The sequence below is a fragment of the Solanum stenotomum genome, chromosome 12 (assembly GCF_019186545.1).
Source record: "Solanum stenotomum isolate F172 chromosome 12, ASM1918654v1, whole genome shotgun sequence".
NCBI lineage: Eukaryota > Viridiplantae > Streptophyta > Magnoliopsida > Solanales > Solanaceae > Solanum > Solanum stenotomum.
The window spans coordinates 3402533-3415369 of NC_064293.1; positions in this window are offsets into that span (position 1 = coordinate 3402533).

Sequence of the window (12837 nt, forward strand, 5' to 3'; positions counted from 1 at the left end):
TGTTCCCCATAAGCTCATAACGCAGTAATCCTAGTAATAGTAATCCTTTCGTAGTGTATCACATGCAAATTGGTAAGTTATGTATCTCTAAGTCCTTGGTCCAGCAAATAGAAAGTTTCACCTCGGACCTTGGTCCGGCTACGTGTGTATAATTTACTAACCCTTACCTTTACCACATACTAGACATCACATCAATGTATGGCTTAGTTTACACCCTCGCACCAATTGACATTACACTATTAGATAGTTTCACACTAAATCTATGTTGATAATTCTTCTCTTATTAACTACCTCCTTGGTCCGGCAAGTAGCAACAAGGCAAGTTCTAACGTTGGCCACCATTAAAAAGACTTCTTAACGAAAGAATTATGAATGCATGCAATAACACTATTCAAGAATTACTTAGTTACTATTCATACTTTGTTAATTGCTCATGGTTCCCACAACCCTAGTTGTGGATTTAGTTACTCATGCTAGCAAGAATTCATATTTTTAGAAGAAGAATTCATGAACTTACGTAATGAGTAGGAACCCGAAATCTCCAATTGAAATTCAAAGCAACAATCTTTATAAACCGAAATTAGGAAATCAAATTGATAATATTTGCAAGTTAATTCCCAAGAACACACCAAGAACTAAAGTTAAACAATAGTGGCTAACCCAAGAAGAAGAAGAAGAAAAAAACCCCAAAAAGTATCTCATATGAATGATCTCCTAAAATAATTATTTTTATGGACTATTTATAAATATAGTAAACCCTAAATAAAATAATTCAGTTCAAATTAAATTAGGAATCCAAAATCAAAAGGAATTGGATTCCTTTTTTTCCGGTGAAGCTGTCCACGTGAAAAAGTACGGCCGCTTCAAGCTCTTGATGCGTTAATTTCCTGCCACGTGTCAGCTGCAATTCATATGCTCTTAATGGTTGCCATGTGGCACCAATTGAAATTTTGATATTTGATCAACCGTCTTTTCCATATATAGAAATATATTATTTTATTCACTTTAGTCCATTAAGCTGCCTGCTTGATTTCTTTCTTCAATCTTCTACCTTTAATTCGTTTTAGCTCCAAATTTCTTCATTATTCCACCAATTTAATCCTACAAATAAAAGATAATATTTAGCACAATTCATAAAATTTATGCTAAAAAAGGATAAATATAAATAATAAATGTGAGGTAAATAATGATAAAAATATATATTTTTGGCCTTACATCAACACTCCATACTTAAACTTTTGTTCACCCTCGAGCAAACATTAAAGCTCATCTCAAAAAATCAAATAGGAATGACGTCACTTTGGTTAATACAAACAATTAAGCCATATACCAATTTCAAAACATCAAGTAGATTTCTCAATCATTTTGCAAGACATCCAAATAAACAACAAACCTCTAACCTCCTAACCTTAAGGAAGGACTTTGAACTCATCAAATTTAAGCTTGCTCACCTACTCTCATCAAACAAAGCTAATAAAATCACCTATCTATCATGAAACAAGTGCCCTCACAAAAAGAAATAGTTCACACACTTAATTCAAAAGATTGAATATAAATTAAGGACATCATATCAAGAACAACTCTCACACTCACAAATAAAATTCATATGTATGCACAAAGAACCATAGGCTTGCCCATTATGTACATCTCCACTAATTAAGCATGTTTGAATAGAATCAAATAGGACTTTAACGGGTTGTAATGTAGGCTAGGGGATGGGTAGGAAAACTATATAATAGTGACTTACACTTCCTTAAGCAGTTTGCCCTTTAAGACTTTATCACCCATTATTTTCTTCTCTTTATTTTCAGCCCTCTCTTCAACAATTAGTGCACAAGTAATTCTCATCATCTCAAGAATGCTTCAATCTTTTTTTTTCTTTTTTTTTTCCGCCCCTTTTTTTAAAAAAAGTTTTCCTTCATAATAGCCACCCTCAACTTACGTATTTTACATGCGTTAAGGTGCACGATGTACTTGGAAGGACCAGGGCCATCATCAAGGTAACTTTTTTTTTTTCATGTCACATTCTTTTGTTCTTTTTTTTCACATTCTTTCAAATAGGGCTTTTAAGCACTTTGTATCTATCATTGCTTACCTTTTAACTCAACCATCCCTTTTTCTCAGAAATGATAATTAGAATAAGTCTATGCTATAATGCTCAAGGAAGCAAGGTGCAAAAACTAGAGATTCAACAAAATAGTCAAGGGCAAAATATGGCTACCAACAAAAGGCTACAGGCTCAAAGGGTTAACTAGTGATAAAATATCTGAAAAGGCTAAAATTTACCAGACAAATAAAAAAAAGCCTATTATCATCTCCTAAACAAAGCATCAACTTTTATTTCGCTTCAATAACATGCAAAGCAAGTTCTAGACTAAGATGCAAAACATGGAATAAACAAATTCTCACCACACATGGCATGCACAAAGATCAATCAAGATGGATCAATTCCACTTCTAAGAGAGTCAAGATCATAACAAACTACAAAATAAAATAAGCTATATAAAAAGTCACAATCATGAGCTTAGATGTCAAAGAGTCTGCAATTTTATTTTTAATCAAGCATTCACAAGAAAGTACTACTAAAAAATTAGGCCTAAATAGCAAGTATCACACCACCCAAAAGAGTCTTTTCTTTTCTCTCAAAAAAATATATAAAAAAAACTTATTCCAAAAAAACATAAAAAGACACTCGGTTCAAATGGACTATCCTTAGGAAAAAAACAGAAAACAAAAGCCAAGGAACCCATCCTAAAAAAAGAAAAGACTCAATAAAACAATAAAAACTAGAAATTCATTCCTTCACCCACAGTTAAAAATATGCTATGTCCCCAAAACATCAAATAAAATTTAAAACAAGGGTTAGGAAAACTCTCTGATGCCTTATGACCTAGCTAGTAGCATGTTCTCTTTATTTTTATCAAGGGTCGAACGCACCCACACTTAAGCTCAAACATGCTCCTTTGTTTCTTTTTTTTTTTTGCGAACTCAAACTTCCCCTAATCTGCAAAAATAAGATTAAAAAAATGACACTAATAAAATAAAAATAAAAATAAAATAAGAAATTACACTACTAATTGGGTTGCCTCCCAATAAGCGCTTAATTTAACGTCGCGGCACGACGCAAACACCTTAGTTACTCATATTCCATCTCCTTGATTAGCCATTTTTCTCAAAGTTTTTCTCAATTTAGGATCGTAGGGAGTCAAGAATTCACATAGACTCCGGGTACTTGGCATACACTAGAGTTTAAACCTGTAGAAAATAAAACAAAAAACAAAAACGTAAAATCGGGAAATACTTGACTAAATTTCAATAATGTAGTTAGTTTAATCTAAAATCCTTATTCCCCAGTAGCGGCGCCAAAATTTGATACGCTTACATCTCCCTCAAGATGTATAAGCGATCGTTATCAAGTAAAGAATCCAACTTTTAGGTTGGGGTCGATCCCACGAGGAATATGGTTTAGACTTAACTTTAACTTACAATTATATTCATTTAGTCAACGTATTTCTGACACAAGTAAGTAAAGGGGGGAGGGGGTTGTGTAACAAATAATTGATTGTTGTTTAGAGAGCAAGTGAACAAGATTCGAACTTTAGTTATTATTAATGAGAGAAAGAAACTAGGGTGTATGTGTTCCCCATAAGCTCATAACGTTGTAATCAAAGTAATAGTAATCATTTCGTAGTGTATTACATGCAAAGTGGTAGTTTATGTATCCCTAAGTCCTTGGTCCGGCGAATAGAGAATTTCACCCCGCACCTTGGTCCGTCTACGTGTGTATAATGTACTAACCCTTACCTCATATTATACATCACATCAATGTATGGCTTAGTTTTCACCCTCGCATCAATTGACATTAGACTATTAGATAGTATCACACTAAAATCTATGTTGACAATTCTTTTCTTATTAACTAGCTCCTTGGTCCGGCTAGTAGCAACAAGGCGAGTTCTAACGTTGGCCACCGTTAAAAAGATTTCTAAACGAAAGAATTATCAATGCATGCAATAATACTATTCAAGAATTACTTAGTGACTATTCATACATTGTTAATCGCTCATGGTTCCCACAGCCCTAGTTGTGGATTTAGTTACTCATGCTAGCAAGAACACAATTCATATTTTTAGAAGTAGAATTCATGAACTTAAGTAATAAGTAGAAGAAACCTGAAATCTCCAATTGAAATTCAAAGCAAGAATCTTTATAAACCGAAATTAGGAAATCAAATTGATAATGTTTGCAAGTAAATTCCCAAGAACACACCAAGAACTAAATTTAAACAATAGTGGCTAACCCAAGAAGAATAAAAAAAAGTCCCTAAAAAGTATCTCCTATGAATGATCTCCTAATATAATTATTTTTATGGACTACTTATAAATATAGTAAACCCTAAATAAAATAATTGAGTTCAAATTAAATTAGGAATCCAAAATCAAAAGGAATTGGATTCCTTTTTTTTTCGGTGAAGCTGTCTGCGTGAAAAAGTACTGGCGCTTCAAGCTCCTACTGCGTTAATTTTCTGCCACGTGTCAGCTGCAATTCACATTCTCTTAATGGCTGCCACGTGGCAGCAATTGAAATTTTGATATTTGATCAACCACCTTTTCCATATATAGAAATATATTATTTTATTCACTTTAATCCATTAAGTTATCTGTTTGATTTCCTTCTTCAACCTTCTACCTTTAATTCGTTTTAGCTCCAAACTTCTTCATTATTCCACCAATTTAATCCTACAAATAAAATATAATATTTACCACAATTCATAAAATTTATACTCAAAAAGGATAAATATAAATAACAAACGTGAGGCAAATAATGATAAAAATATATATTTTTGGCCTCACATCAAAGATCACATATCACCCAAAACATTGGACTATATCACACGTCAAACAAGAAATTTCATATTTCCCATTCCGGACCTCCTTTGAACATGAAAAAGCGGACGTTTTGCCCTCTGTAACAACACATGCTATTAATAAGGTCATCACAGACACCCACAAGAAACTTCACCCAAAATTCATGGACTAGCACGTGTAAAATGGGAAATTTGATATTTCATGTTCTGGGCCTTATTTAAACTTGAAAATGCAGACATTTGCCCCTCAAGTCCAGCCCACACCATTGATAAGGTCATCACCTAAACTATATGGATTATAGCACACGAAAAATGGGAAATTTGGTATTTCCCATCCGGGTCCTCATTTGAACATGAAAATGCAGACTTTTGCCCCTCCGGACCAATGCACACAATTAATACGATTGTTACGGACGCCCACAAAATATTTAAGCCAAAAACATGGTGGGATCACACTCATAAAGTTTTTTTAGAAAAATATTTTGGGTGGTCCAATCGCCCGATCCATGTGATATACACAAAAAATGGAAAAATATGTATTTCATGCTTCGGGCCTCGTTTGAACTTGAAAATGCTGACGTTGACCCCTCCAAACCAACACACATTATTTAAGTGATCGTCAGGGATGCTCACAAAATAATTTGCCCAAAAAACTGTTTAGCGCATCATCAGTTTAAATAAATGGATTATAACACACCAAAAATGTAAGAAAAAAATATGTCCCTTTCTGAGCCAGGTTTGAACTTTAAAATGTACATGTTTGCCTTACTAAACCAAAACACACCATTAAATAGAATGTGACGGATGACAGCAAAAAATTTTGGCCAAAACATTACCTAATAAATAATGTATTCAACGATTGCCTCTCTTAAAGGGAAACACCATATACTACCATATCAATTAGTACGTAATAAATTAAGTGGCTTCGAAGTGACGAGCACCATTAAATAGATTGTCACAAATGCCCACAAAAAATCCCGGACAAAAAACCTTTGGGCGCATATGTCACCCAAAATCTATGGATTATAACACATGAAAAATAGAAAAATCTACATTTCCCATTGCGGCGCCTTGTTTGAACTTTAAAATGCGGATGTGTGCCCCTTCTAACGAACCCATCCCATTTATAAGGTTGCAGAAAAGCCCACAAATTTTTTTGGCTAAAAGAACATCGAGATCACATATCACCCACAATTCATGGACTATAGCACACATAAAACAGGAAATTTGGTATTCCCATTACACACCTTGTTTGAGCTTGAAAATGCAGACGTATGCCCCTCCAAAAAATGCACATCATAATAAGGTCGTCACAGACTCCCACAAAAATGTTTGCTCAAAATCATTGTCACGGCCCGAGCCTACACCCTTGACGTAACTGGCGCTCGAGAACCATTTATGATCCCCAAACGAACCCTTGGTATGGCCGCATGACTTACATGACACTAAACAATACACAAAAACTTAAAATTGGTGAACACATAGACATTGAAGAAAGTTTTTAAAATACTGTCTTGCAAAAATACTTAACATGAGTCATAAGTTAAATAAGACATCCTGCTAAAAAAATGGAACAACTAATTCAATATGTCTATGAAGCCTCTAACAATGTAAGATAGATGTCGGGAAAAGACCCATGACACCTCCAATACTACTAACTGTAAGGTAAAGGTGAAGCCCTCTGAAATACAAGAAGGCTCACCAAATCTGACTGGAATGTCATATGACCTAAACGAAATGCCTGATGAACACCTATATCTGCATCATAAAATAATAAAGGTCGAATGACGTCAGTACATTGAATGTACTAGTAAGTGATAAGGCAAGAGTAAAAAACTTACTGGCTTGAATTATTGAAAGCAACATAACTGGATCAATACATGAATATGACATGAAAACCATTTAACCATTTTAATATAATATACAATGAAAGCAACATGAAAATAATAAACTTTACTTGTGGGGAGTTTCTCTAACCGAAAACCACTACCATGAGCCTAGCAATGATCCAACGTTTCACTTCACATTGTCAGGTCCATCATCTACTTTGCCAGGGTATAGGATGATATTCTGACTATGGATCCATCTAATTGTCCTTCTTAGGGGAAGTGAGGAGTCGCATGAAAAATCAACGCTATCCTATCCTATGTTAGCTACGTAGTTTTATGGGACTTCCGAATCATAAAAGACTCTAACTCAATTCGGTCTCGATACCACTCCCAAAATAGGTAATATAACTTTAAGCTCAATTCACCCATTACAATGAATGGGCTTGTTACATAATTGAAATACTTTTCAAAACGTTAGACGTGTTTAACATGCACTTGTGACTTATATTTCAAGTCCAATAATCAACATAGGTACGTATATATAAATAACATTTGTAACTCTTAAGTTTTTATGAAATAGAACCTTTAAACTTTTTCTCAAAACATAGTTTGAAACACAATGATTGACTTTGAAGGACACTTTAGACTTATAACTCAATTCATAGGGTTCATGCAAAATTATGGACATGAATGACTCAACTCAGGAATCTTAATAGCAATATGGAAACTCAGTACTCAGAACTCATGGACTCACGAAATCAGAACTCATAACTTAACGATACTACTCGTCTCATGGATACTCAATTCAAAGAATTCATGCAGAATTATGGGCATGAACGACTCAACTCAAGGATCTCATTGACAATATAAAACTCACGAGTAAAACTCTTCTCATTCTCATACTTACTTCCTAAAGACATAGTTCAAAACTATGGTTTATTTCAAAGAATTCTCAAATTTGACTCAAAGGACCCTCTTGAACTTTCCTCTTAGTCTCTCTTTAATTTGAAATGTAATTTAGGAGATATGCTTAGGATATGCGGGATATTTCAATGATTAATAAAGACTTTAAGATTTAATATCAAGGAAAGAATGAAGACATGATTCAAAGGAACACATACGGGACAAAGAACTGAGAAGAAAAATGACAGATGACTCTAGCGTAGTGGGGGCGCGTCGCACTAGCTCCTAAAGTCCCGGGGCTTTTTTGGGACGCACTGCTGGCACATTACCCCAGTCCTCCTGGCGCTATGGGGGTCCATTGCCCCAGCCCGAACCCAGAAATCCGACGAATTTTCTTGTTAAGTTCCAAGTCCTAACTTGTCTAGAATTGATTGGTTTCTTCCAAACTCTTTTGGATTCTTAAACTGAACACAAAGTGATCAAGATCTCACTCAGAATCTATCAAGAAACATCACTCATTCGCAAGACCCTCACCTCAAGAACTCAAAACCTCAATTGATAAATAATGGGACTAAAACTCAACTATTACTCAAAAATCTTCACATAAACGACTTCATGAATGAATGAATTAAAGAATTACATGATTAGCATAAGTACGAACAAGTGCATCACTATGGGAAGCCTCACGTATCTAGAAAGAACCATGTTCTTGGCTAAAATCAACGAATCTTGAAGAATGCTTGAAAACCTCATTTTTTCTCCACTTGAAACCTCGCTCTAAAAGCCCTAAGTGTTTTGAATGTGCATGGGTGATTGGAATCTGATTATACTCTTAATTTCAGTCAAGAAAAATGTGTTAAAACAAGTGGAAAAAAGGAAAATGAAGAAGGACAATATACCCGGAACTATCGTTAATGGTACACAAATACCCTTCATCATACTTTTCGGACATTGATACCCCTTCCGTCCAAAAATCAGCACATGTTTGCCCTTTACTCTACTGGAAGAATAATTAGAGACACGTTGTGCAATCTTACGGCTTAACCCAGTTTGATCAATTAATTAACTCAAAATCCATGTACTCGCCCAACGACCCATTTAATCCACATGATACACCCATTACTCACACTAATACCAACCTATTTGAAACCCGCCGCCGTCATGAAGTGAAAAAATGCATCGGAACTGGCAACAAAGAAGAAATCCACCTTCTCCTCCACCGTCGTTGCTGTCACAAAGTCAAAAGCAACTACCCCAAAAAAGAAGGTTGTAGTGAAGAAAGCCAAACCATCAGCTGCAACACATCCAACGAAAGCAAAGAAGACGGTTACAGCTCTAGCTAAAGTAAAGAAAACTCCGGTGAAGAAAGCAGCAGTTGCTAAAGTGAAGAACACTCCACAAAGAAAGTTGTGAAGAAGCCGAAAACTACTAACTCTCCGACAAAGAAATCGAAGAAATGAAGAAATGAATCTGAATTGGCTGTTTGAATCTGTAAATTAATTACTTTTACATTTCTCTAGTGATGATATCAAATCCACCCTTTTTTATGGGATTTTCATTTTTCTTCTTCCCCTATCCCTTCTGTTTGCAGTTTTTACTCGTTCTCCATTGTTACAGTTTGTTTGTTTTAGAAGTATGACTTGTGCTCAATCGTTTACATTGAATAGTAACAAATTTGTATGAAGAAATGAAGGATTAAGCCAAAATTTTAGGTTTTTAGATAGGTTAGTATTGTGCGAGTAATGGGGTTATCAGGTAGGTTAAACAGGTCGTTTGGCGAATATTTGAATTTTAGGTTACTTAATTGGTCAAACTGAGTTGAACCGTAGGATTGTGCTACGTGTCCCTAATTATTCTTCTGTTAGACTGACGGGCAAATATGCTCTGATTTTTGGACGGAATGGGTATCAATGTCCGAAAAGTATGACGGAGGGCATTTGTGTACCATTTACGATAGTTCAGGGCTATGTTTTTCCTTTTTCCGAAAAGCAAAAGACCAAAATACCCTTTCCTTAAATGGATGAAAAGCCTTAACTAGAGTGGCTGCGCTCAAACAAACATAACTCCATCATTCAAGCTCTAAATTTAGCAAACTCAGCGGCGTTGGAAAGTGGAATCAAAGATCTTCGATTTGATAGTTCATGGACCACCTAACTCTTTATGTGCTAAAGGACATGATCATTTGAAGTTGACCCAAAACTTATGAACTAAAGGGTGGCTTGAACGAATTTCTCTTTAGCTCTTTTTGAAACTCGAGGTGTTACATCTAGTAACCTTAACACTTAAGAAAATTTAAAAGTATTAAGTAAAATCATATTCACAAACTAATAATGGTTCGAGTCTTAACTTAAAAACTATTGGGGTGTTACAACCACGTCGGGATCACATATCACCCAAAATAAATGGACTATTACACACGTGAAATGAGAAATTTGGTATTTCCCGTTTCAGGCCTTATTTGAACTTTAAAATGCACACATATTCCCCTCTGGACCATCCCACACCATTAATAAGGTCATTACAGATGCCAACAAAAAGTTTTGGCCAAAACACATTGAGATCACATATCACATAACATACATGGACTATAGCACAAGTAGAACGAGAAATTTTCTATTTTCCATTCCGAGCATCATTTGAACTTGAAAATGCAGAAGTTTTCCCCCCTTGATCAACGTACGCCATTAGTAATGTCGTCATGGATGCGCAAAAAAAGTTTCAGCCAAAAATACATCGGGGATCACATATCACCCAAAATCCAAGAGTTATAACACACGTAAAATAGAAAATTTGGTATTTCCTATTTTGTGCCTTATTTGAAATTTAAAATGCAGACATTTTCCCCTCTGGAAAAACCCACGCCATTGATAAGGTCATCACAAAAGCCCAAAAAATTTCAGCCAAAAACACATCGAGATCACATATTACCCAAATCCTATGGACTATAGCACAAGTAAAATGGGAAATTTGGTATTTCCTGTTCATGGCCTTGTTTGAACTTGAAAATGCGGATGTTTGACCCTCCGAACAAGCACAAGCCATTATGAAGGTTGTCATGGAATCCCACAAAAAATTTTGTCCAAAAATCAACGAGATGAGATATCATCAAAAATTAATGGACCTCGTTTGAACTTGAAAATACGAAAGTTTGCCCCTTCGTGCCAATGCACGCTATTAATAAGGTTTTCATGCACACCCATAAAAAATTTAGGCCAAAAATACGTCCAGATCACATATCACCCAAAATCCATGGACAAGAGCACTCGTAAAATAGGAAATTTGGTATTTTCCGTTCGTGCCTCATTTGAATTTGAAAATGCAGACGATTGCCCCTCCGGATAAACCTAAGCCGTTAATAAGTTTGTCACAAATGCCCACAAAATAATTCAGCCAAAAACACTTCATGATCATATATCACCCAATATCCATGGACTATAGCACACATAAGACGGGAAATTTAGTATTTATCATTCTGGGCCCCATTTGAACTTGAAAATGCAGACGTTTGTCCATTCGGACCAATGCACACCATTATAATGTCGTCACTGACATCCATAAAAAATTATACCAAAAACACATCGGCAAATAGAGAAAAATCTAGCATATTTCTGGCTGGAGTAGATGAAACTGTGAAGGAAAAGTTGTTGGCGATCACTGATTTACACAACGGTCACTCCCTATCAAATATTTGGGCTTGGCTTTATCTCCCAAAAAGTGGAACAAGCTAGATTTTCATCAATTACGGCGGAAGATCACAAACATGATAAGGAATGCATAATTCAAACACCTTTCTTATGCATGGAAACTACATGTTATAGTCTTTATCCTATTTGTAGTGCACAAATATTGGGCTTCAGTATTTATCGTTCCTCAAAGTGTGGTTAAGGAGGTGGATAGAAAATGTAGAGATTTCTTACGGGGTATCACAAAAGAGAAAAGGAAAGTAACATTGGTAGCATGGAATAAGATGTATCGCGATTTGAGAGAAGTGTATTGGTGGAGTAGTATGAAGAAGGGCATTTTAGAGTTTGTGGCCAAGTGTCTGAATTGCCAACAAGTTAAAGTTGAGCACCAAAGGCCTGGTGGTTTGGCATAGGGTATAGAATTTCTGGAATGGAAGTGGGAGATGATTAATATGGACTTCATCACAGGTTTACCAAGGTCTCGCAGGCATTATGATTCTATTTGGTGATTGTCAATAGAATGACAAAATCAGCCCACTTTTTGCCGGTAAAGACTACCCATTTAGCATAAGATTATATTAAGAAATATATATTCAAGAGGTGATAAGATTTCATGGGGTTCCGTTCTCCATTATTTCAGATATAGTTGCGTAATTTACTGCACAGTTTTGGTAGTCTTTTTCAGAAAGGCTTGGGTTCAAAGGTGAACTTGAGTACTTCTTTTCATTCTTAAACTGATGGGCAAGCAGAGTGCACCATTCAGACCTTAGAGAATATGTTGAGGGCGTGCATGATCGATTTCAAAGGTAATTGGGGTGATCACCTACTTCTCATCGAGTTCACTTACAACATGAAACGACCCCAAAAATGCCCGAAAATGTGCTTCGGAAACACCTATAATTGTAATTTCTATATATCTCAAAATCCGTGCATGATTTTGGAAATTTGACTTCATATTCTTATTCAGGGGGTCAAATTGAGTGGGGAATGGGTCTAAACCAAATTTTAGAGCAACCGTATCAAAATTCGAAAATCGCAAAAAATGTGATTTGGAGGGTCAACTTTAAAGGGGCATATCTCTTAGCACACAAGGAACTGGAAGGGCCACAACCTATTAAATTAAAGCTCTTTGACTTAGCTTTCCAACGCACTTGGTTTCACCTCATTCCGAGTTAGGATGAGGGAGTTATGACCATTTTCGTAAAACCTGTCTGTGCAGATTTGCAATTTCCAGTGAGCTTTTTTTTTCGGCGGGTTGGGAACGTTTTTTATAAATGTCCCATACTTAATCATTTTTTTTAACTTCAAAAACACTCTCTAAGCCCTCTCCAAAATTCCACCAAGATCTTCAACCAAATTCAAACATCTCAAGCTCTAATTCCGGATTCAAGACTCAATCTCAAGCTTCAATTCTCAATTCCAATCTTCATCAAGGATTCTCCAAAGTTGACGTATGTGGGTTTGATTGTGGAAACTTTCCTTTCCACAAGTCCAACCATTTATCCTCTATTTTTACTTCAAGTTTATGGGTCCTTATGGTTATTTATGAACTCTT